Here is a 26247-nt window from a genome sequence, read left to right as displayed (position 1 = left end):
ACCCACTGTGCTGGGCTACTTCACCTCCTAAGTCTCAGAACAAGACGGAGTCACCAGGAGATCCCCAAACCGACAGGCCCTCGACATCCAACAAGTGTTCACAGAACGAGCGACACAGCTCTGCCTTCTCCCCCACCACCACAGAACCAACAGAGCCTCCCCTCCCCCATCAAACAGAAGAGCCAGGCCTTACCCGCTCCTGAGCACTTTGCAAGTGGGGACTCATCTCATCCGCACCACAGCCTGTGACCGTGGTTCCCAACTTTACTGCCCCTGGGAAATTCCAATGCCAAGGTCACACCCACAACCGATTACAATTTGGGGATGGGAACAGGCATCAACCTTTCTTAAAGACCCCCCAGGTAATTCCAATGTCCAGCAAAGTTTGAAACACTCAGTGAAGAGATGGGTACCATTATGTACATTGTTCAGATAAGGCAACTGAGGCAGAGAGGTCAATGCCTCCCCCAGGTCACACAGCAGGCAAGCAGCAGGGTTGGGACCTGAACCCAGTTTACCTCACGACCGCCAAACACTAAGAAATCATGTTATAGAAATAATATGAATTACTAGTATGTGATGAAATGAAGCAGGGTGGGCAAGAGAAACCGTGAGGGTGTACGCGGTGGAGGAGAACGAGAAGGTTGGACAGCTGATGGCTCGAGGGAGGTCTGACACGTCCAACCAGGCAGGAACACAGTCACTTTGAAGGACAACCAGGTAGCAATGAAGAGCAGCTGTTTTTAGGGTGTATGAAAAGCATACGTTCTAAAGCACTAGTTCTCAAACTTCAGCGTGTGTGAAAATCACCTGCAAGGCTGTTAAAATACAGACACACACCCCAGAAACTCTTAATTCGGCGGGTCCGGGAGACAGCCCTAGAATTTGCTTCTCTAACAAATTCTCAGCTGATGCAGATGCAGAACCACTGCTCTGGGCAAATGGTTAACAGTCATGAATGATGGGCAGAATTGTCTGAGGGTCCCTCATCTCCGAGCTGGGGTCCGTGTCCCCACCTCTGCTTATTCTGTCCCCAGAGGCTACAATGCCTCCCTCTGTCAGCCCCTTCCCCAACCTGCACCCTCCTATTCAGCCCTGGCTGTGGTTAGCTCCTCCTCCAGGAAGGCTTCCTGGATCCTCGGCCTCCCATGGGCTCCCCTAACGCCCTCCCCATAAACTGATCCCTCACCTGCTACAGGTCTTTCCTTTCACATGCCTACCACTCCCACCGGAAAGAGTGTGAGCCTCCACGAGGGCAAGGGCTGGTTCCACCCCCAGCATCCAGCACATAAAAGGGAAAGGGAGAAGGGAGCAAACTTTCTGAAGCTGTTTTTCCTTTCAGCCGCAGAGAGTCCCAACATCCGAACTGGGCAAGTTTCAATGCCCACATGGTTTAAGTGGTTTTAGGACTCGGGCCTCCTCTCTTTTTATACAGCACACGTGGTGGGGACGTAGTAGGGCCTGACCTCGTTTAACGTGACTGTAATTTTAACACTCCTCCACAAGACTGCTCGCTGCTTCTATTATGGAGAACACTAATTGCCAGGAAAGCCTGTGATCAAAGTTCCGATACCAGGAACACGTCTCCTCCCTGGCCTCCTGCACCCTCTGCTCTAAGACAACAAACACAGGGCCCCAGCGCCCGGCACCTGCCAGAGATGGCGGGCAAGGATCCCAGATTCCTGCAGGCCGCATCTCGCCCGCCCACACCTTCCAGTCTAGCCCTTTCGGACCTGAGTTCTGTTTTTCTCTAAGGACAGCCTGCCAGGCTTAGGGAACAAACTCTGTAACGGTGCTAATGGGAGAGGGACAAAGCTGCCCCTCCCTCTCCCAGATTAGCAGGCAGGGTCCTCTTAGAGATCCCCAGTCCCATGGCTGAACCCCGAGAGAGAACTGGGGGTCCAGCTCAGCTCTGACCAGAGCAAAAGATGTCCTGAGTCAGGCACACGGTCCCTGAAATGACAACGCTAAGCTTGCATTGCTTCCACGGTGACAAAGAGCAGTCCTGTGTCACGGAACAGGCGGAGGTTATTTCTGGCCAAGAAATCAGGTCCTTTAAGGTCCTGGTTAGGTAACACTTGAAGATCACGAGCACAGGAGGGGGCATTACCTGTGGCCACAAATGTTGACATCCCGACCACAGCAAATGGCCACAGCCATGTATGAGAAACAAGGACCATCTCTGGCCACTTGGGGCTTTGCCGCCCACAGTCAGAAAGCGCCCCTGGCCCCAAAGGGACACTGCGGAGGGCTGGTCCGGGACGCCCGCAAGGCCCCATGTACCCCTTGTTTTCCCTCCTCTAGTTCGTAAAAGGCTCTGGGAAGCTGCTGTGGTTATGAGCTTCAGAGCAGACAGACGCTGGACGTGCGTGTGGATCTCCTGGGCCTGGCAGCATCGCATTCAAATCTCAGCCTTGACTCTTCCTACGGGGCTGTGGCCAGGACATTCGACTCCTTCCCCTGTGCGAGGGGAGCGGTAAACCTAACCTGCTCCGCAGTTACACCGATGATCCATCCGCACCACAGAACACAGACAGCGAATGTCTCGTCATTTCTCCCAAGGACGCACTGAGCCACCCATCTGCTTCTGGAGCATCAGAGAGAAGTTAATTACATGCAACAAACACCTCAGGGCATTCGGGCTGGATTCTGTCAAGAAAGGCAGTTATGCAACGGCTTGAGCAATCCTGGGCGAGCAGCGCCCTCCAGGTTCCCCGAGGGCTCCTGGAGAAAGAGATGAACCAGACAGCAGGGAGCAGAGCTGGGAATGGGGGCGCTTGGCTGGGAGCCCGAGGCCAGGGGTAGATGGGGGCGGGGCATGGCAGAGCCAACACAGAGACAGCATCTAACTGGACAGGCTCCCCCTTCACCCCTGTTTTATCTGAGACACAGAGATGAAGGAAATCACATGAGCGCTTTGTACTAAGGCCTTTCTCTCTGCAAATGAAAATACAACCCATCGTTCTACTTACTGATTTTCAAATTGCCATGGATTGTACGATTTGCCTCTAGAAAGCAATGTATGTCTGGCGCTCCTGCCTGATGTTCTGGAAAATTCTAAAAACATCTGAATTTATACTTCTGCAATTTTATGATCACGTTTATGCCATTACGTATCTCGAAAGCAAACATTTTTTAAATGTTTAGTTTTCAGACCAAAAAAAAAAAAAAAAAGAACCCACTGACAATTTCCATTCCAAATGAATCCTCCCAATGCCTCTTAGCTCAGGAAGGAAAGGGTTCGTTTACTGCTTTGCACAGCAAGCCCAGAGGTCACCCCACCAAGCTGCAGGGCCATGCATGGAGAGTCCTGAACCAGAGGTCGGCAGGTCAGGGATCGACTGTCCCGCTGCCTGCCCTGGACATATCATTTTATTTCTCGGGGCCACAGTCTCCTCGTCTGTGGAACGTAAGGCCCCTTCCAGCCACCGAAGTATAAAACTTTCCCAACACTCTGCTTCAGCATCTGCCTAAGAACAAACACTTGCCTCCAACTTTCAGGAAGATGAAGGGGATATAGGAACAAGGCTTTAAATTATATAATGAAACAGAAATAAGCAAGACTCACCACATCACAGGGCTCTCAAGGACCCTAAAGATCTGGCCAGCTAAAGTGAAACTGACCTCTCATTGCAGGGGAGGAGCCGGCTGGCAACGGTCTTTGCAAGAAGCTTTCTTCCAGCCTTCCTGTAGCCAAGGGGGCCAGGTGGTCTCTTCAGGAAAGTGAGCTGGAAGCCAGCCCAGGCAGTGTCCCCAGTCTTTCTGAGGGACAGGAGGCATTAGGTTTTCCCCACACACTGCTCTACAGTATAGATGTTATGTCCTCAACAGCAGTAAACTGCAGACCAAGTAAAACACGCAAATAATGACCTCATTTCCAAGGCCGAATCCCAGCCCACATATGAGTTCCAAAGTTAGCATGGCCTGGGAGCACAGCCGCCTGGCGAGAAGAGGGGCTCTCCCACCACACAGCCACGAGAAACTGGGCCTGGTACTTAAAGTTCTCTGAGCCTCCCCTTTCTCATCTGTAAAATGGGGCTAGGAATGCATCGACATTACAGGGAAGAGAGGAGGATTCATGAGTTATTACTGCACGCACGTCCCTCGGAAGACTGCTCGGCTCCTACTAAGTGTTTGACAACTGCTACCTAATATTCACATCAACATCAATATCAACATAGTCGGAGAACTTGTCTACATACGATACTACTTCTTCAGTAAGAACACACACAGAACCAGGAGCAGATGGGAAGGTCCTGACGTCCACAGAGGTCCTGGGGAAGCTGGTTGCCTACTTGTAACACTTTCAGACCTTCTGAAATAAAGACGTCTGCCGGGTAATGGAGGACCGATTGGAAGGGAAGAAAGGGAACCGAGGAGTGGTGATGCAGCCGCAAAATCAACAACCAGAGGAACCGAAACAAGGTGTGCTCTGGAGGCGGGAAAAGCACAGGGAGAAGTAGGTAAAAGGCAAGACAGCCCACAGCACGGGAGCACAGGCAAAAAGGCAGCCAGCCAGCCTGGGTGGGAGGAAGGTGGAAAATCTGGGGACCAAAGGAGGGGTGTGAAAATTAGAATTCTGGGTAAGAAACAGTCACAGAAAACTCTAAAGGATGGGGGGAGGGGGCAGAGGCCAAGGTTCAGCACAGGGAGGAAGCGTAATCACCAGGACCCCGAGGACACTGCGGTGAGGAAATCTGCAAGAAGGGGGCATAGAAAAGGAGCATTTGTTAGGAAAAATAAAATGGGTGAAACTTCTGTACCTGTTAGAGAAGAGCACAGTACTTGGGGACTTGGAGGGGTTAATAGGGTAGAAAACACCAGGCAACACGGAAAATGAGGTGAGACGCAGGGAAAACCGTGGTAGGAGGGGCGGATGATGTATGAATTTAGATGGCCTTGGTAACAAGTGCTAAATAAACTCGTTATTCTTTTGTTTATCAACAAGACTGTCCAGTGCTGGGAAGCAAATGACGGAGAGAGTTCTGTTTGTATGGTTGGTTGGTTTGGCCTTTATTCCGCACCTGGAGGGAGGGGAGGTTTGCCGGGGCTCAGACTGCACAGCCGGATGGTGGCCTCCAGCCCAGGTCACCTGAGCTCCCCGGCCGTAGGCGCAGCGCTGGTCTGTGTCCCCCTGAGCTGGCGTGCCCACTCCCTCACCTCGCCTAACGTAAGTGGAAGCAAACCAGCCCTGGAGCTCATCCCTCCAGTTCAGGGTCGCCGGACTCAGGGTCCCGCCTTTCTCGGGAGATGAGGCCCGGGGCACCCGGAGAGAAACTCGCTTTGGGAGAGATCTCCAGCGCATCCCCTGGGCGGCGCGGGCGCTCTGCGCCTTTGTCCCGCCCGCAGCCCGCGGCGGGCGCGGGTCAAGTCTGGGGATCCCCAGGCGCGCGGGGCCGGGGGTCCCTCGCCCTCGGGCCGCCCAGCCCCGCAGCGAGCTCACCGAGCGAACTCGGTGTTGGGGCTGCGGGGCCGGCGTCAGGGTAACTCAGCTCCCGGGCTCGGGCTCCTCGCCAACACCCGGGCGCCCGCCCGGCGCCTCGGCGCAGCCTCACCTACCGCGGCCCCGCTCGAAGGAGCCTCCAAAGTCTGCCGATCCAAGACGTCCCAGCGACCCAGGGCTGGTCCTGGCGCCGCGGAGATCCGAGCACGCCGGGCTCTCGGAGGAGCCTCCGCTCGGGTGCGCGAACTCCGGGCGGGCGGCGGGCTGGGCTGCGGGGGAGGAGCGCGGCGCTGAAGCCAGCCCGCCGCTGAAGCCAGCCCGCCGCTGCCGCCAGCCCGCCGCTGCCGCCCGGCCCAGGCCACGCCCCCGCCGGCCCAGGCCACGCCCCAAACCCTGCACTTCTTCCACACACACCCCAGGCCTAGCCCAAGCCCCAGGCCACGCCCCCGGCTCAGCTACCTTTCCACCCCCCCCCACCCCGGACCATGCCACGCCCGGCCCCAGGCCACGCCCCTGCCCGGCTCTCCTTCCACGCCCCCCAGGCCACGCCTCACCTGGCTCCAGGCCACCGCTCTGTCTAGGCTCTCCCTTCTTGCCTCAAGCCACGCCCCCAGCTCAGCCCCCCCCAGACCACGCCCCTGGCTCGGCTCTTCTCTTCCCTGCCAGCCCCCTCCGTCCCCGGCCACCTTTCCAGCGGTCCTGCTGTCCCCACCATCCTCGCAGACATTCCCAACCCACCCTGCTCCACCACGAGGATATCCCCCCACCACACGCCCGCCCCGCTACACTTCCCCCGACCCTAACTCCTCGTCCACCCAGCTACACCCCCCAGCCGGGGTCTCCTCCATCCACCCCCAGCAACTCCCCCCATGTCAGCACCCCCCAGCCCGGCCCCCCTAAACCCGGCTCCCCTCCACCTCATCAACCCCCCAGCATCGGCCCTGGGCGGGAGGAGCAGTCGCGTCGCCCAGGCAACCGCTCCTCACTGCCCCCTCGCCCCACCTCTGCCAGGGAGGAGGTCACTCCAGGCCAAGGCGCCCTGGCTACACTTTTCGTGAAAAAGAAAACCCTAAGTGAGGGCTTCCCTGCTGGAGCAGTGGTGACGAATCCGCCTGCCAATGCAGGAGACACGGGTTCGAGCCCTGGTCCGGGAAGATCCCACATACCGCAGAGCAACTAAGCCCGTGCACCACAACTACTGAGCCTGTGCTCTAAAGCCCTCGAGCCACGACTGCTGAGCCTGCGTGCCACAATGTCTACTGAAGCCCGCTCGCCTGGAGCCCATGATCCGCAACAAGGGAAGCCAACGCAATGAGAAGCCCGCGCACCGCAACCAAGAGTAGCCCCCGCTGGCCGCAACTAAAGCCTGCACGCAGCAATGAAGACCCAACGCAGCCAAAAATATAAATAAATGTATTAAAAACAACAACAACAAGGGCTTCCCTGGTGGTGCAGTGGTTGAGAGTCCGCCTGCCGATGCACTGGACACGGGTTCGTGCCCCGGTCCGGGAGGGTCCCACGTGCCGCGGAGCGGCTGGGCCTGTGAGCCATGGCCGCTGAGCCTGCGCGTCCGGAGCCTGTGCTCCGCAGCGGGAGAGGCCACAACGGTGAGAGGCCCGCGTACCGCAAAAACAACAACAACAACAGAAAAAAAAAAAAACCCTAGGTGAGGACTTTTAAACCTACCCACTTCCCCAGGACCTAGAGCAGGTCTTCCGTGGACTGTCTGGGTGAACACACTCAGAACTCTCACCTTTCCCGGGTGGCTCATGGCGCAATCATTAATTCACAGGAAAACCGCAGAGACGAAGGTAACCCTTCTGCGCAAGGATCTGGGCCCTAAAAGTTCCATGATTGTTTTCTGATGTGCACCTAATGGAATTCATAAAATAAACACATTCCTTTAAAAACTGCTGTCTTTTACATGATTCATCTGAGTGGTTCTGTGTTGCCAGCACTATAATTATACATGTTACTTTTATAATCAAAGAAGAACAATAACCAGTATGTAAAAACTAAAGAACATATACAAATATTAAATTACACAATGAAAAGTCAAAATTAATTCTATACATGCTTTTTTAAATAGTGGAAAACTATTCTGTGTGATACTCAAACGGTGGGTACATGTCGTTATGCGTTTGTCAAAACCCACAGAATATACAACACAAAGAGTGAAACCTGATGTGAAGTCGTTTATCATAACGTATCAATATTGGCTCATCAATCGCAACCAATGTGCCACACTGATGTTAAGATGCCCGTAACAGGAGAAACTGGGGGGATGGGGGTGTGGTACAGGGAGGAGTTGAGGGAATCCAATGGGAACTCTCCTTTCCTCCCAGTCTTCCTGTAAACCCAAAACTACTCTAAAATAACAGCCCATTAATTAAAGCACACACCCCGAAATACTAATGGTCATTATCTCTGGGTGGTGGAAATATGGGCAAGTTTTTATTTTATTGTTTGGATCTTTATTTGAAACTCCCCCAAATTTTTGACAGTGAATATATATTTTTAAAGCAGAAACACATAATATTGGGCTGGCCAAAAAGTTCATTCAGGTATTTCTGTAACATCTTACAGAAAAACCCAAACGAACTTTTTGGCCAGCCTAAAATAAATAAGCAATGGAAAATTCTAGAGACATAGCATGAAAGGCTAATCTCAAATATTTCATTTTATTTCTACTTTCTATAACTTCAATGAAACCTGCATGAAGCTGTCACAAATGTTAAAAATGACGTCTACTTCAGTACTCTTTTAAAAAAAGAATATCGAGGGCTAAATTGATAGTTTTAAAATTAGCTCTTTGAAATTAGCACAAATCTGAGGAGAAATTTTTGATTATTCTTTTTTAAAAAATCTGTGTCTCAGAGGATCATTTCTGCCTGCCTGGAAACTGTTATTAATATTTACATGAACACCGGCTCTCAGGTAAACGGATTTCTCTAGAGCTGTAAAGACTCGGCCTGCTTCCCTGATACCTGTGACCTGGGCTAGCCCTTTACCTTGCTGCGTGTCAGCTTCCCCTTCGGTGAAAAGGGAAACCTACCTCTCTGGATTGGTCGGAAAATATTAATACCAAACTTTAGCCCATATAAGACTCCTGGTATAATACATACAGGTGCTTAATAATTATTAGTTCCTGTCCTTTAAAAAATACAATTTTTGTTTTGTTTTGTTTTAGTGGGACTCTTGAGCTCCTGAGATAAAAAGATATTTCTGGTTTTAGATTATTAACTTAGGACAAAGCAGGATCTGACATGGAGAGACTGGGTGCTCTACATCCAGAGCCAGCACTAGTTAACAGGCATCGAGGGAATAAATCACCAGACTTCTCTGGCTCTCACTTTCCTAATCTGCTAAATGAGTGATGCAGACCAGCCATCTCAAAGTTTCCTTCAGCCTCCATCATTCCATGGGGAATCTCACTGTGGCTTCTGTGTAAAAAGGCTCTAAGTCTCCTACAGTGACCTCTCTCTGCCCACACAACCAGCCATCACTCACAGGCCTGCAAACAAAGCTGACATCTGCATTCTACCTTCCCCACCAACGGGAACTTCCAAAGGTTTCTCTGGACTTTTTTCTCTTAGTGATCTGCTGGTACCCAACTCTGATCAGCAGCTTAAACTCTATAATTCTGTTAGAAGTCAGTGCAAAGCTCTCACCAAAGAGTCATTGTACACCGGTGCTGACAGAAACTACCAGCTCTCATCAAGTCGACGGTGCACTTTTTTTCACACAATAACATCTCTGAAATTATGTGTCCCTCTGTTAACGCTTTCTGAGTACTTAACATTTTATGTCCTTTACATTCGTTCTCTACTTAAAGCCTCAAAGCAGCCCTTAGAGTACTATTATCTTTCGCGTTTTATGGATGAAGAAAACAAAGTTCAGAGAAGTTGAAAGACTCACCTAAGGTCACACAGGACAAGGGAGGGAAGTGTATGGCCTGAATGATTATGTCCTCAAATCCGTATGTTGAAGCCTAACAACCAATGAGATGGTTTTAGGAGGTGGGACTGTTAAGGCTTAGATGAGGTCATGAGGGTGGGGCTCCATGATGGGATTAGTGCCTTTATAAGAAGAGGAAGAGAGACCAGAGCCCTCTCTCTGTCTCTGTCTCTCTCTCCCTCTCCACACCATGAAAGGACACAGCAAGAAGGTGGCCGTCTGCAAGCCAGGAAGTGGGTCCTCACCATTCACCAAATCTGCTGGTGCCTTGATCTTGGACTCCAGGACTGTGAGAAATAATTCCTGCTGTTTAAGCCCTCCAGTCTGTGGTATTTTGTCCTGGCAGCCTGAGCTGACTCATGCAGTAAGGAAACTCCTTTCTCCGCGATTCAGATTTTTCTTTTTGAGGAGCTTCCACAAAGTAACACTTCCGGCCTCAGGCCCCACCCTCTGCACCAAAGAAGGAGTTACTGACTGGTGGGAGGAACCCACTGGTCCACCTACCTTGATAGAACAGACCTAATTTATTAGTAGTTTAACAGTAATTCTTCAGAAGCACAGAGGAGTCACTCCTTTCTAACCTCTCCACCCAGACATCTGCAGGGAGCCATCTGCAGTCAGTGACTGTCACCTGGGGGGTAGAGGGCGGGTGTGGAACCAGTGGCTGAAGCTCTACAGCTGGCTGGGGGTCAGGGGGCACTCAGAGCATGTTAGCAAGAACTCTTCTCAGACCTAAAGTCACATTCTCCAACTGACTTGACTGGCGATATCACTGACATTTTTATCTTCATCTGTCCGTCTCCAGTGCCTTGTTTCTTAATTGGTTGTAAAGGGGGGAGGGGGTTGAGGGGGATGGGCTGGCCCCTGCGGTGGAAGGTAAGACCCGAGAGCCCAGGTCTTCCACTCCAGCCCTGGGGCTCTGGGGAAATGATTTAACCTCCCAGGAGTCTGCCTCATCTGTGAAACCCTGGGGTGAAGATTAAGTGTGATAATGTCCCAGCTCAGAGCCTGGCACGTGGTTAAATCTCAGTAAATGGTGGCTGTTTTTATTGACTAGAATGGATAAGGAGCACCTGCTGTCTTCTACAGTTTATTAGAGAAGATACCTAAGTTTCCTAGAATGAAAGAATAATGTTTGGCCTTCATCAAATTATTTTGGCACATAAGTATCTATTAGGGGACGAGCAGGGGGGAGTTTTCCTTGCTCTTTGCCCAGGAATGGGGCACAGAGGCCGACAAAAGACGGGAGACGTGCCAGGAGCCCGCCCCAGCGTCTGTCTGCAGTGCCGTCCTCGTGTGCTCAGCAAAGGGATGCTCTCACACCTGGATTTGGAAGGAACCTGACGGGCAGGGCCGCCCTCAGAAAGAGCAGAAGGAACAGTAAAACAATGTTCCCAGCTCTTACCAGCTGCCCGGAATTTACACAAAGCCACTCGGATAAGGAGGGGAGTCGCTATCTCTACAATGTCCTTATTCCAAGGTGGTTCTGACAGCCCTAAAGACCCTGTGAACCTGGGATTGGGAATGCACATTGACTAGATGACTAGAATGGTTCTCCACAGACTTTCTCTTTGCCTGATCAAGCCACTCCTGAAATCCATCTTCTTTATTAAATCACCTTGACTGAGGCCCTTACCCATCAATCTTTGTTTTTCCCCTCTGACCCCTGCATGTGACACAGAATGCCCCTAACCCTCTCCCTGAGGTAATCTCTACCCGGTTGATGGAGTCCCTGCTTCAGGGGCAGGCAGGTCATCAGACTCCCCCTTCTTTCAGCTTTCACTAGCTGGGTGGCCTTGGACGAGCTCTTCTGAACCTTAGCTTCTTCACTTGTAACATAGAAGTAATAGCCCTGCCCTGCTGTAGCGGGGATGAAATGAGAGAATCTCTGTAAAGTCTAGCATCCCCTGACCTGCAGAGAGTGTGGAACATAAACCACCGCTCAGAGCACATCTGCAGGCAAACCCGCATCTGCCTGGTGGCACCAGGGACTGTCAGGCTTACCTCCAGCCCACTTCCCCTCTGAAGCCTCCCTGGCTTCCTGGGTAGGGTTCATGACTTCATAGTCAGTGACACCCTGATATGTTCTCAGACACATGGCTGTCTTAGCGCTGACCAAAGAGATTATGAACTCCTTAAGGGCAGTGAATATATACCTTTTAAATTAATAGACTATTTTTTAGAGCAGTTTTTGGTTTACAGAAAAATGGATCAGAAAGTATAGACAGTATAGAGAACTATACTCAATATCTTGTAATAACCTATAATGGGAAGTAATCTTAAAAAGAATATGTATATTATATTCAGTTATATATATATTATATATATATAACTGAATCATTTTACTGTACACTTGAAACTAACACAACACAGTAAATCAACTATACTTCAATTAACAAAAGAAAGTATAGGGAGTCCCCACATAACCCCTCTACCCCCCAACAGTTTCCCTTATTACGAACATCTACATCAGTGTGGCACATCTGTTCCACTTGCTGAGCCAGTACTGATACAGCCTTATTAACTAAAGCTCGCTGTTTACACTGCGGTTCACTCTTCTTCATTTACAGTTCTCTGGGTTTTGCCAGACACGATCCCATGCATCCTCCACCACACTGTCACAGGATTGTTTCCCTGCCCTAAAAGTCCTCTGTGCTCCACCAGTTCACCCCTCCCTCCCCTCTAAGCCCTGGGACCCACAGAGGCTTCTTCCATCTCCGTAGTTTTGCCTTTTCCACAAGGTCATACAGTTGGAGTTATATAGTGTGTGTATGCAGCCTTAGGCAGCATTAATTATTTTACTTGTTCTGTTTCTCTGGAATCCAGGGATGGAGGGCAAGTCTGGGAAGTGGTCAAGAAGGAGACCCTGCCTGAACAGTCCCCCCACCAGGAGTACCCATGTACCCATCGGTGCCTAACAGGATGGGATGCTGAAACGTACCTCAGGCGATCACCTGCCCTCCATGGTTGGCAGGAGGTAAGCCCTGCAGTGCTGCCAGGCTGGGGCTGGGATGTGCCTGGGGTGGGCGTGGGGAGGGACGGGTTGTCCAGAGGCTGAACTGAAGCCATGGTCTGAGGCTAAGGGGGAGAACGGAGGCCTTTCAGACCAGAGGCACTTCTTCCCCACAGCCAGTGCTTCTACGGACTCCGGGTTTTCTGACGTGGTCTGCTGAAATCTCAGCGTTAGCCGGCCACATGCTGCTTCAGGACCCACGCCAGGAGCTTTCCCCAGAACTTTGTGCCTGGAAACAGTCCTGCATTCTCCACTGGGCAACTCCTCGAGACTCAGTCCCCACGTCACAGGCAGGATTGAGTCCCTCCCATCTTTCCGCCCACAGGTCCTTTAGGATCTTGCGCTTATCTACACCATCAGCCTGCGAGCTTCGTGGGTCCCTGGTGCCCAGTGTCATTAGGTTCATATCCAGGATCCAGTAGGCATTCAATGACCATCTGTTGAATTAAATTGGGCTGGAAAAGATTGGATTGGATTGGAGAGAAGTTTAAGCACAATTTCCGTGGCTGACCTGAGATCCAACTCCAAGTTTTCAGCTTTGAATTCAGGACCCTTCCCTACACCTCAGCTGGCAGACACGCTGGGGTCGGGGCACCTTTGGGGCGATCCTGAGTAGGTGACGGTGGAAAGTCGTTAATAAGCATCAGAATCAACCAGACCATCAATTTCGGGTCTAACAGGAGCCCAATCTGGACACAAAATTCTCTTTGACTGCAAAGGAAGATCCAGGATCAGAAGGCAGGTGAAACGTCAGAATGTTTCTCAAACTTGCGGCTGCAGCCACAGTAAGAAGCATATCTGACATCGTGACCCAGTGATACATGGGTGAACACAGACACAGGGAAAGGATATTTACCAGCGATGCTGACACTCCCCTCTTGCGATGCATCTGAGATTCTCCCCTTCTTAGATCGTTTTATTTGGTGCTGCAGGACCCACTCATGGGATGAATCCCACAGGTGGTAAAGCACTGCAGCGAAACGGGATGCGCTGGAAAGTGAGAACTACGGTGCGGTAATCAGGGGGGAGCACACGTGAGCCCTCCCCTCTGCCCTTCTCTTCTTCCCGCTCCCTTTATGCCTCCTTCTCTCCCTCCTCTACAGCAAGATGGCTGGTTTCAGCAAGCCATCCTCTTATGCCCGCCTCCCAACAAACAGACGTTATTTCCCTTTGTCTGGAAAATTCTAGTTGTATCTTTAAGCTACTGGACATCTTATTTGACATTATATGTTCTACCTTATCATATATTTGAAAAACCAAAAAGCGGCTCTTTCTCTTCTGTTCGAATATTTCCATCAAACAGCCCAAGAACGGAGAGCTGGAGCCTTTTCAGGCTGAACGAGGCTGAGAACAGGACTGATACCATCTTTCCTCAGCCCTCAGGAGGACAAGGCTCCGCCTGAATCCTGGACTCCCGGTGGGTGTCTGAGCCCCTTCCCTTCTCAGTCACAAGTAACTTTACCGAGTGGTTGAAGAGACCCTCCAAGTCCTCCTGCGTCTCTGCCGGTGGCCTGAGTCCACATTCCAGCGCACCAGTCACCCCGGTGGGCGGTCACAAACCTCCTCTGTGCGCTGAAAGCCTTTCTTTCCTGGTAGAAACACTCACGGAAACCACGGCTAAGAAACAGGCGGCTCTAACCGAAATGGACCGTAACTCTTGCCTCCTTCCTTCCCTTGAGCTGCCCACCGCGGCCTCCGCCAGCTCTCGGATTCTCTGCACACAGGCTCCTGCCGGACCAGAAGGTGTGTGGTTCCGGCTTCTGCTCGTCCAATCTGCTTTGTCACTCAAGCCTTGTGAACAGTCATGGGCCCAAGACGATGGCTCCCAGGGCTTCTCCACTTTCTGACCAAGCTCCCTCTCGGGTTTCCAGCTTCTGCTCAGTCTTCTTTTATTTATTTATTTATTTATTTATTTATTTATTTATTTATTTATTTATTTATTACATCTTTATTGGAGTATAATTGCTTCACAATGGTGTGTTAGTTTCTGCTTTATAACAAAGTGAATCAGTTATACATATGTTCCCATATCTCCTCCCTCTTGCGTCTCCCTCCACCCTCCCTATCCCACCCCTCCAAGTGGTCACAAAGCACCGAGCTGATCTCCCTGTGCTACGCGGCTGCTTCCCACTAGCTATCTACCTTATGTTTGGTAGTGTATATATGTCCGTGCCTCTCTCGCGCTTTGTCACAGCTTACCCTTCCCCCTCCCCATATCCTCAAGTCCATTCTCTAGTAGGTCTGTGTCTTTATTCCTGTCTTACCCCTAGGTTCTTCATCAAATGATGATGTCTTGAACTCCTGTGGTGTGTGGCCAAGGTGTCGGGATTTGGTGCCTCGGGTCAGGTGCTCCCCAGGGGCCCTGGGGGGCAGTTACTGAGGAAGACCCTGGGCTCGGTTAAGTTTGCAAGGTGGTCAGTGCACTGTTGAACCCCAGCTACTGTCATCCAACTCTACAGGCATCTCTGCTGTGAGGTGATGCATGCATGTATTTCTGAATAAACAAACAAACACCCCTCTTGTTCTGTAAAACTGTGCACCAAGACAGCAGGGCTCACGCGAGGAGCAGGGCTGAGCAGACTACTCAGCTCTGGAACAGAGCCCTAGCAAAACAGCGATAAGCCTAATGAAAAGTCTACACAGTGGGAAACGCACCTTAGATTCCTAGTAAAGAAATGCAAAAGCAAATATAGGGCTTCATCTTTTAAAAGGGGGGAATGCACACCCATGTTCACAGCAGCATCATTCACAGTAGCCAAGAGGGGGAAGCAACCCAAGTGTCCACTGACGACAGGTAAATGCATAAACAACATGTGGTCCATCCATACAACGGAATACGGCTCAGCCTTAAGAAGGAAGGACATTCTGACACCTTTTACAACACGGATGAAACTTAAAGACATTATTCCAAGTCAAATAAGCCAGACACAGAAGGACAACTAGTGTATGATGCCACTTACATGAGACAGTAGTCAAAATCACGGAGACACAAAGGAGAATGCTGGTTTCCAGGGGGTGGGGAGTCAGTGTTTAATGCAGAGAGTTCCAGTTTTGCAAGATGAAGCGTCTTGGAGACGGATGGAGGGACAGTGGTGACAGGTGCAATCATATAATGTACTTAATGCCAGGGAACTGTGCATAGGGAAATGGTGAAGATGGGAAAAGTTATGTTCTGTGTATTTTACCACAATGTTTAAAAATAAGGGACTTCCCTGATGGCCCAGTGGGTAAGACTCCATGCTCCCAATTCCGGGGGCCCCGGGTTCTATCCCTGGTCCGGAAACTAGATCCCACACGCATGCCGCAACTAAGAAGCCCACAAACTGCAACAAACAGCCCGCGTGCCGCAACTAAGACCTGGCGCAGCCAAAATAAATAAATATTTTAAAGAAATAAAAAAATAAGGCGCAGGTAGCTTTATGGAAAGGGTTTAAGGGTTGTGAGGTATGAAGACTGGGGCCGAGGGCACAGGTGGAGAGAGCTGGGGCCAGAGGGACGTGGGCGAGGGAGGCTGCGGGCGGCTGTTCTCTCACTCTGCTGCCTTATCTGAGGCACCAAGAGCTAATACGTGGAATCTCTGTGAACCGGTGCAAATTTCTCCTTATCCTGAGGTCCTTCCCCGGTCTGGCAGTCGCTTGAGCTACGAAGCCTTACAGAAACACCCCCTTCAGCCAAAAGAACGTACCAGGCAGTCACGACTACGTTCCTCATCATCCCACCTCCTTCTACCTTCACCTAAATTCCTACAAACGTGACACCCCCATGGCATCCCCCTCACCGCGCCCGTTAATCGGACTAGTGATTTTCTCATGCGTGGTTTTGAAACACAGTTTTCGTAGTCCCTGAAAAGGCATTCCACTCTCACCTTCCGCACCAGGGATCAGAGTCCACCTGTCAGAGTCAGAGTGTCTGAGACGGTGAAGAATCATAAACTCACCTAGAGGCCCATCTCGAGAAGAATCTTATTACTGCAGATCAAGAATCACCCCAATTTTCCTTCCCTTTATTTCCACGTGGAATCGCACGGTTTTTCTGGAAGAAAACCTTTTATGTCCCAATAACGTCTCTTAAAGGAGGAACTTGCACAGATGTTCAAAAATAGAGAAAGGAGTAAACAAATGTCAGCCCATCTGTGGGATGGGCTGTTCTACGGTGTTGCAGAAGGTGTATAAGGCTGCACAGCATGCAGCTAAGCTCAATGCAAAATGCTTCAATACAGCGGACATCGTAACTGAATGCATAACGTAATCATGACACTTCTAAAATCCTGAAGGTCAAGTATTATGGGCAACCTTTTTTTCTGTACACTTCCTGTAATGATCTCAGCTAAAAGAACATTTTAGAGGTTATTTATAGCCTACGTTCCTCTACATTAGGTATCACACCAGTTTATATGTTATTTCTTATCGTATTAAGGCTACACAGATAAGACTACAGACTTAGGTATGTTTCTCCTTAGTAGCCATTTTAGTTATCCATTCCTATCTTTAAATTAAGACCAACGAAGTTCCTGTCGACCCGCCCACAAGGAAGCCACTGGGAATCGCAGGGCTGCTCCGTGCGCATGGGGACGAGGGGCTGGCTGAACTGCAGGACTGTTGGGTCAGGTTTAGAGAGTCTGGCTCTCCCTTCCACGGCTCTGCCAGGGCTGGGCTACTCACGCTGGACTGGCTGTGACCCCTAGCAAACATTTCCGAATTGGGACGAGCTTTGTCAGTGGGAACAGGATACCCGAAGCCCACTGCCTGAGGCTCCCTCCATCCCGTGCAGGATGGGGACAGATGCTGCCTAAAATACCATTTCCCCAGTGCACCCGCCTCCAATCAGCCAAGATGCCCAGAGCCGTTTTCTCCTCTCCAGCTTCCAGGCTCTCCCGAAGGACCCCGTACCACCTGCTCAGCCCAAGTGTCTCCACTCCCTCTACTCAGCTGCAGGCAGACCAGGCCTCACATCGCACGCCTGTCATTTGCTGGCGGGGGTGCCTGTCCACCTCCTTCCTCCCGCCCCATCCCCGCCGCCAGCACACAGCCTTCTCTGCTCGAGACCCAGCTGGCGTTCTCTCGTCCACCAGGTATACCTCTCTCCCCGCCTCCCTCACGCCCCCCCCCGCCCCGCCCCCAGCCGGCAGCACCGACTCCGTTTTTTGTTCACGCATATTTCTCCCCACCTGGATTACGGTGGAGCCTCTCTGCATTGGACAGAGAACTTCCGGAAACATGGATTAAGTCAGCCACATGGACTCTCATCGTGTTAACTTTGTTCCTTTGTGATTCTCGTGTGTGTCACACGAAAGGCAAAGCCACACCCCGATGGTCGTTAAAAGCTCACGTGCCCGAAGAACCCCTTCTCCCATGGCACGCGCCGGCGCTTTCCCCAGACGGCCCCCCAAAGCCTAACAACTCTCGTGTCAGATAAACACCTTCGTTCTCCGATCTGCAAGTTGGGAGCTGGAGGAAGTATTTGCTCACCCTGCCCTGCTCTCCCAGCTCAAACCTATAGCTTCATAAGCCTCCCGCTCTGACTCGGCCTGCGGAGGGCTGAGATTACTCTCCTGACATCCGCTAACATTCCACTTGAAGACCTCTGTGTCCTCAGATTAACCTGAGTGTGATGCCCGTGATGTATGTGAAGCGTGGGGCACGGTGGGTCCTGGAGCCAGACAGACCCGGGCTCAAACCCTAACTCCATCACTTGTGGCTGTGTGGCCAGAGGCAGAGGCCCAGCCTGTCTGGGAGCTAGGTTTCTAGTCTGCAAGTGCGGATGATAACGAGACCTCAGCAGGCCAGCATTCTGACAGCCTGGGATAGAGCGCGCACGGCTCGAGGAAACACAAGGTCCGAGGTTCAGAGAACGGCGGCCTCCCCACGCCCCCTCCCCCTATGTGCTAAGGGCCTGACCCTGGACCAGGCACTACTCACCGATGCGCCCTTATCTAATTTCAGGGCCACCACATGAGGCAGGCGTGATTATTCCCATCTTGTAGATGAGGAGACCGGATAAATAAGCCCTCCCCCCACTTTGGGGCTGGCCACAGAACCTCTGGGACCGTCCCTCTGCACAAGGTGGAACCAAGTTGCCAGGAAGTCTCTGAACAGAGTTAGGCCCCCAGTGTTGGGTGTTGCATGTTTTCATTTGCAGGGTGTTTGGGGTTAGGTGTGGGTGCTACTGCGACATCCTCAAGCTCAGGTGCTGCATCTCTCTTCACACCTGACCTCATGGTTCTAAAGCCTGGGAAGAAAAACCACAACTTGGAAAACAAAGACTTTTAAGTTTAAAAAACACATCTTTCTTTTCTACCTTGGGTCATTCATCTTTAAAAATGGAACTAGGCATCAACTGATCCAAAATATTACAGGGCTTCCCTGGTGGCGCAGTGGTTGGGAGTCCGCCTGCCGATGCAGGAGACACGGGTTCGTGCCCCTGTCCGGGAAGATCCCACATGCCGCGGAGCGGCTGCGCCCGTGAGCCATGGCCGCTGAGCCTGAGCGTCCGGAGCCTGTGCTCGGCAACGAGAGAGGCCGCAGCAGTGAGAGGCCCGCGTACCGCAAAAAAAAAAAAAATTACAGTATAGCAACAAGGATCAACTGTAGAGCACAGGGAACTCTACTCAGTATTCTTTAATAACCTAAAGGGGAAAAGAGTTTGAAAAAGAATAGATACATGTATACGTATAACTGAATCACTTTGTTGTACACCTGAAACTAACACAACACTGTAAATCAACTATATTCCAGTATAAAATAAAAAAATAATTTTTAATGCAAAGCAAAAATAAATAAATAAATAAAAGAGTCTACCAATGTCAGCACTGCCAGAGTATCGGAGGATTCACACCTCCACAAAACCTTCATTCTGAAGCCCTCCCCTTCCCAGGCCCCATCTTCCACTTAGGATGTTTTTTTAATATTGGAGAAAAGCGGGGTGGAGACAAGAGAGAGGTAGGCAGACACGTGCTGGCCCCCAGGTCTCCAGCTCTCGCAGCTGCCCAGAGATTCTACCACAGACATGGTGACCCTCCTCCCAGGGCATCCTCTGGTTTGGAAGGGCCAGAAAGCCAGACAGCGAGGCCCCTGGGAGCAGCCCTGGCCCGATGGAGGCGGGGGCTGCAGCCTGAGCACCCAGTCTTCCTCCCTCCTCCCTCCGCCTGCCCAGGCTCCCCTCCCAAACGTGACCTAGACCCACATGATTGTCCCTGGGGCAGGGGGGCAGCTTCCCGATGCACCCAGCCCCAGAAGCAGTGTGGAGTCAGTAAGGCGGGGGTGGAACTGAGAGCTGCGTGGGCAAGAGGAGGGGCTGGTTGATGATGAGGCTCTGCCGGCAGGACAAAGAGAAGGAAGGCCAGCGCCGGCGTTTCTGATTCCCCAGAGGCAGGGAAAGAAACGACCTCCTAACGGAATCTTGGTTCATGAATCATGATTCCAAACACTAAGTCACCGAGTGATCTACCAAATTCCTGAGAATCCAGAGATTATAAATACAAAAAAAAAGAAAAAAAAGAGCAGTTATCTTTCAAGGAGCAAGTTCCAGCACTCACAGAAAAAGCCAATGTGAAACTTCTTGACATATCCTGAGAACGGCACAATATCTTTACATATCCTGAGAACGGCACAATATCTTTACATATCCTGAGAACGGCACAGTATCCCTTCCGTGGTATTTCTGCCCCAAATGCATAACCTCCATCTAAAGTGAGGAAACAACTTCCCTGGCGGTCCAGTGGTTAAGACTCTGTGCTCCCAATGCAGGGGGCCCAGGTTCAATCCCTGGTCGGGGAACTAGATCCCACAGGCCGCGGGGCAACTAAGAGTTCGCATGCCACAATTAAGGAGCCTGCGAACCACAACTAAGACCCGGAGCAACCAAATAAATAAATAAATATTTTTAAAAATAAAAATAAAAAAATAAAGTGAGAAAACGTCAGACAAATCCCTGACAATTCCCTGGAGGGAATAACTGATGTGGCTCTTTGAAACTGTCAAGGTCATGAAAGGCAAGGGGACTAAAGAAACACAACAGTTTGAGAAAACAGTTTAGTTTGACAACAAAATGTAATAGGGATCCCAGGCTGGACGCTGAACCAGAAAACGGCATTAGTGGGAGAAATGGCAAATTCCAAATAAAGGAAGTACAACTGTGTCAGTGTGAACATCCTCTTTGGATCACAGCACTGTGGTCACACCAGATGTCAACATCAGGGGAAGCTGGTGAAGGATACACGGCACCTCTCTCCTACTTTTATAACATTTTTTAAGGTTAAAATTATTTTAATGTAAAGGCTAAAAGCAAAAGAACAAAAAACAAAACAATGTTCCCTGCAAATGATTAACACTGTCCAAAGCTGCTCTAACATCAGGACTGTAAATCATAATTGGAAAAAACTTGCTGGATTGTTTCTAGTGAAAAGTGAAAAAATGGGGAAGAAAGCACTACCTGGTCTACTTTTTTCTAATCACACAAGCTGGGGCATCCGCAGAGCGTTTCTAAGTCATGTTTAGCTCAATCCTGGAGACGCTGTTTCTAGGGTGTTGTTTCTACAAGGTCCCTCTGAGATGCCTGAGCCCGTGGATAAACAGCTCCACGAAGACCCAACACTCCACTGGCCAGCCCGAGTTAAACAGCAGTTTCGAAGAAAAGGAAAACACCAGACTTGCCCAAGTGGTGGTTAGTGTGCCCCGAAACAGCACATTATCGCCCTCGAAGTGATGAATTCAGAAAAAAAATTGACAACGTTCACTTTACAGTACATCTGGGTCTGTTGTTCTCACCCATCTGAGGCTTCACAGTTACTGACATAAAAGACAACAATGACCTGCTGTATAATAAATAAATTAATAAAAAAATTTTAGGGGCTTCCCTGGTGGCGCAGCGGTTGAGAGTCCGCCTGCCGATGCAGGGGACACGGGTTTGTGGCCCGGTCCGGGAAGATCCCACATGCCGTGGAGCGGCTGGGCCCGTGAGCCATGGCCGCTGAGCCTGCGCGTCCGGAGCCTGTGCTCTGCGACGGGAGAGGCCGCAACAGTGAGAGGCCCGCCTACCGCAAAAAAACAAAACAAAACAAAACAAAAAATAAAATAAATAAATAAAATAAAATGCAACAGAGAACCATCAGAGGAGCAGAGCGCTCATCAGTAAAGAAGTTAGAAAATTAGCCCAGCTTTTGTGAGCGCCCCCCATCGTATTAATTCCTGGCTTTTTCACTCAAGTGAACTGCAGAGATTCACAAACAATCCCCAGCTTGACTATGGTCCTGAAAGCCTCATAAACTACAGAGAGTATTTCAGAAGGACCTACACACAGACAGGAACACACATGAAACCAAACTTCTGAACAAGAACGTCTGACCTCAGCAGAGAGAGGGTGCTCTCGATCCAAGGAGTTCTGCTTCGACATCTGACCCTATTTGTTTTGGGTTCCGGAACCTCTTACCCCGTCCCACTAAGGCCTTTGAACATGAAAACCCTATAGCTGAATCACTAGTTTCACTTTCTGACATCAATGAGCCTTTTATATTTTGAAAATATCCTCTCTTCCTGTAGGAGGAACAAAGTGTGGATTGATTGTCTGAGCATCTTAGCATCCGTCAGAGCGCTCGACCTTCCCTGAATCCAACACCGTATTCAAGGGTAACAACGGCTGGAATATAAACTAACTCTAACCTAGACTACTAGGCTTGTGTTTACCAAACACAAAATTGAAGGACCTTTTACCCCTATGAATATACACGTGAAAACCAAAGCAGATGGCTTTAACTTATGGCATTTGCAGCCACAGGTTATTAGAATCAGAAAGGGCCTTAACAGTGGTCTATACCCTGTGGGTTACAGACTTTGCAGCAAGTATAGTTATGTCAATAAAGCAGATTGTTCTACGTGACATAGCTAAGCAGTGTCAGAACCCGGGAAAGCCTGAGCAGCTGACTCTTTGTAGAAGGTGTTTTCTACCTTTCCAGATGGCCAGAGTTTAGTTTTATCGTTCCGGTGGTTAGCAAGCAAACAGTATTCTGACATCTTAACAACTAATTTATATGTCTTTAAAATCCAAATCTAAAATTTTAAAAAACATGACTTTCTGCAGTACCTTTGATGTAACATATGGCAGTGAAAGAACCTCTTGCTGGAAGGTGTCCTCCCTCTCTCCCCAAAATAGGGTGAAGTCCTAACCCCTGTGAATGTGACCTTATTTGGAAATAGGGTCCTTACAGATGTAGTCAAATTAACATGAGGTCATACTGGATCGGGGTGGGCCCTAATCTGACTGGTGTCTTTGTAAATGTCAACAGAGACCCATAAGGAGAACACCATGAAGAAGGAGGTGGGGATTGGAAGGATGCACCTGTAAGCCAAGGACACCAGGATTGCTGGCAACCAGCAGAAACCGGGAGAGGCAAGGAAGGGTACTCCCCTGGAGCCTTTGGAGAGAGCTGTCTCCTGATGCCCAGGAGAACTGGGTGATTTGCCTGAGGTCATACAGTAAATAAATAAGGACCGAGCCAGAGCGAGAACTCAGGCCGCCTGCTCGCGTCCTTTCTCCCACAGGGCGGCATAAACCAGGCTTGCGTTTGGCCAGCCACGCAGACCTGACGACTGGTCATGCTGGCTTCACTCAATAGAGGTTTATTTCTCTCCCAATACAGGAAATTTGGAGAAAAGCCACCCAAGGCTGACATGGCAGCTCCGTCATGTAACCAGGTTCCAGGTTTCTTCTATATCCCTGTTCTGTAACGCTTGGCAAGACGGTTCCCATCTGTAACTACCAGCTCTGTGTCCTGGGGAGAAGGGCAAAGGGCAAAGGGCAAAATGATCCCTGGCAGTTACTTCTCGGAGCTTTCCTGCATGCCCTGCCCAGGGGCTCCACCTGCATCTGATTGGCTGAAACGTGTCACCGGGTCAGTCGTAGCTGCAAGGGAGTCTGGGAGGCTGGGTGCCTGAAGTGCACATTGCTGCCCTGAACAAAACCTGGGCTGTTACGAGGAGTGGACGGTGGGCTGTGTTTACTCCAGCTGCCGACGCCTCAAACCTGCCTTCCGCTATTTCATGTTGCCAAGTAACAGTCATCTCCTTGTCCCCTCTCACCCCAGTTCCCCACCCACCACCAGTGTCCCGATACGCCAAGACAGCCAAGCTCCACGGTTGTCGCTCCTGTTTCTCAGCAAAACTTCTATTTTCCCAGAGAAGGGTTCAAAGCAACCACCTCTTAAAGTAATTAATATGACCACGTGAAAGCTGTGTTCATCCTGGATTTTGTGTTACACTTCCCATTTCAAGTCCACGGTCCTATGGTTCTCATGAACAGTTGGGATCTACGTCTTGTAAATCCCAACATTTCAGCATCCAAACTGTACCTCCTAGATGTCTGGAAGTAGCACAACGCCCCTTTATCCTACATGTCTGTATTCTGAGCCATTGACCCTGCCCTCCAGGTGCTCTGTGTCTGGATGGGAGACATCCCGGGTCCTGGCCAGGTGAAGTCGAGGGACATGGGTGTCTGCAGGAGTCCAGGAAGAGGACCGTTGATGGGATAAGGTATGCACAGCATGTGGTATGAATTCTTTTTTTTTTTTTTTTTTGCTGTAAGCAAATGCAGAAGAACTTAAAAACCCAAGTAAACTTTGGTTTCTTCAAAGCAGCCACCAAGTGGACTTGAACAATGCAGCCTTTGTTCAAAGCATTCCTTTGCAAATGCAATTTGTTCAAATGCAAGTCCTTTTCTGAATTACTTTCAAGACTATATAAAAATCTTTGGAATTTTTCTCACTGGAAAATCCTTGTCCCTTAGGATGGGTTTTATTTTCTGGACACAGGGGAACAGAGGGACATAGGGAGACAAATACGTGAATCAGGATAGAGCAGGTGAGCAGCCCTGCTAAGAGCTCACCACGGCTATCTTGTAAGAAGCTTATCTGCAGAGAGGCCCCGCTCCTTAGATCACATATGCAAAGCCCACAGGGAAGAAAGTAAAACATTCAAAAGGCAGTGGAAATTTGAAGAGGCCTTTATTTAAGTCCAGGACAATGGTGTGTTTACTGGGTCTGTGGATTTCTGTCTTCCTGGTCAGAGGACAGGTGCTTAGGACTTCACACGTGGTCCGGGTTTTATCCTGAGAAGCTGTGAAACCTTCTGCACCAAGAACCCTTCCCTCATGTCCTCAGCGTCGCGGGTGTGGAAGGATTCATCGGGGCAGCAGGCCTCCTCTCAGCCTCTGACCTCGCCTGATAAGCAGGTTGCCCTCTTGACACCCAGTCGTGAGGTGAAATGGGGCCCATGAATCAGCAAAGTCATTTTCCCCCCACGTGCTTCCAGAGTTCTCATCAGCTCCACTTTGCTCATCTCTGACCTTTCGCCCTTTTCTCTCCTCTGTTCGTGTTTTCCCTCCTCCCAGCTGGATCCCGGGATGGTGGTCTGAGCCCTGTCTGCTGTGTAGTGTCCTTTTCACCCACTTATGGGCGGGTGTCCGCACGGCTCACACCGGACACTGGGCAGCTTTTTCCTTCCGGCTGAGGAAGCTCGGGGCCCCACTTGGTCACCAGCACCGTCGTCCTGTTTGTGCAAAGCCGTCCTCTGCTGCGTCAGCCGGGGGCTCTGAGTGGACTTAGGCTTCCCTGGCACGACTCCCTCACACAGTGCGAACACACCTCCTCCAGCGCCTGGCCCCAAGCAGGGTATGAGGGCGGTCTGAGGGCGCACTGCCAGCACAGGGCAGGAAGCAAAATTCCTGAAGGGAAGGGCGGGGTGGGCAGCCTCCGGGCACCTCACCCCCTCTTTGCACTTCCCTGTGATGCCGGGGTGTCGGAGGGGCCCCAGGTGAGGTTTGTTGCTTTTTTTATCTTTATTGGAGTATAATTGCTTTACAATGGTGTGTTAGCTTCTGCTTTATAACAAAGTGAATCAGCTACACATATACATATATGGAAGCAACCTAAGTGTCCATCGACAGCTGAACGGATAAAGAAGATGTGGCACATATACACAATGGAATATTACTCAGCCATAAAAAGGAATGAAATTGAGTTATTTGTAGTGAGGTGGGTGGCCCTAGAGTCTGTCATACAGAGTGAAGTAAGTCAGAAAGAGAAAAACAAACACCGTATGCTAACGCATAGATATGGAGCTCAGGTGAGTTTTGCATCCGGAAAAGACCACGGGTCATCGCGAAGCGGCACAGGGCGCCCCAGGCTGGGGCTGCAGGGTCCTCCTCTGGCCCAGGGTCTTGCGATTTTCACCCGCCCCTCCCTCCGGTCCCAGAGCTGCTGTGTGGTCCCCAGTCCGACGAGGGGTCACAGGCAGCCCAGCACTGGCCCCGCTCACCAGGCAGGAAGAGGGGCGCTGGGGTTAGTTCCTGGCAGGAATTCTGTGAACAGTACGTTGTGTGTTCTGAGTGATAAACACATGTCCATCATGCAGCCCTTGGGCGCACACACTCAGGACACAAAGCACACGCGGCCAGAGACCCCTGCTGGGGTCAGAAGCCGCCAGCTCTTCCTTTCACCCCAGACCTGGAGAGCCCTCCTTCTGGGCTCAGGGCTGTGAAGGGCAGTGAAGTAGGACAAACCCGGCTCTTCCTAACTTCAGGCTCAGGGCTCCAGCAGAAGCCAGGCTTAAACTTCCGGCCACACCCTCGGCACGCCTACAGACCAGCCCCAATCTGTGTTTTCAGCAGATTTCTTTTTTTTTTTCTTAAATCCTGAAACACAAAGGGTTAAAGGATCTACCTGGGAATTTAAGGATTAAAGTCAGGCGCGGATTCCCGTCCGCCCCCCAACCTCCCACAGGACAGATTTCTCCCTGATTCTTTGATCACTGGATGTTCCCCTGACCCCCACCGTGTCACCGTGTCA

The 26247-nt window shown here is 50.7% G+C and overlaps 1 protein-coding gene and 1 long non-coding RNA gene across 7 annotated transcripts in view; one reads left to right on the top strand and one right to left on the bottom strand.

Moving 5' to 3' along the window:
* The window catches only part of SPATA13 (spermatogenesis associated 13), a 207499-nt gene that overhangs the window by 114233 nt on the left and 67019 nt on the right, over window positions 1-26247 (bottom strand). The window contains exon 1 of one of the 4 annotated variants that reach the window (XM_067713725.1): window positions 5560-5734. The exons of 2 other annotated variants lie outside the window; for them this stretch is intronic. The gene's annotated coding sequence lies outside the window, so the exon portion shown is untranslated. Of the gene's footprint in view, window positions 1-5555; window positions 5735-26247 lie in introns of those variants that run through there. One more of the 4 variants, XM_067713723.1, reaches the window with a different exon arrangement.
* On the top strand, window positions 9581-15774 carry LOC137211104 (uncharacterized). 3 transcript variants are annotated; one of them, XR_010936904.1, is made up of 3 exons: window positions 9581-9689; window positions 12227-12377; window positions 14684-15774. It is a non-coding gene; the product is annotated as an uncharacterized lncRNA (long non-coding RNA). The 3 variants fall into 3 exon arrangements; XR_010936906.1 differs by lacking the exon at window positions 14684-15774 and adding an exon at window positions 12739-14318; XR_010936905.1 differs by lacking the exon at window positions 14684-15774 and adding an exon at window positions 12530-14318.

Source organism: Pseudorca crassidens, chromosome 18 (assembly GCF_039906515.1).
Source record: "Pseudorca crassidens isolate mPseCra1 chromosome 18, mPseCra1.hap1, whole genome shotgun sequence".
Lineage (NCBI taxonomy): Eukaryota > Metazoa > Chordata > Mammalia > Artiodactyla > Delphinidae > Pseudorca > Pseudorca crassidens.
This window is presented reverse-complemented; position numbering and strand designations above follow the sequence as displayed.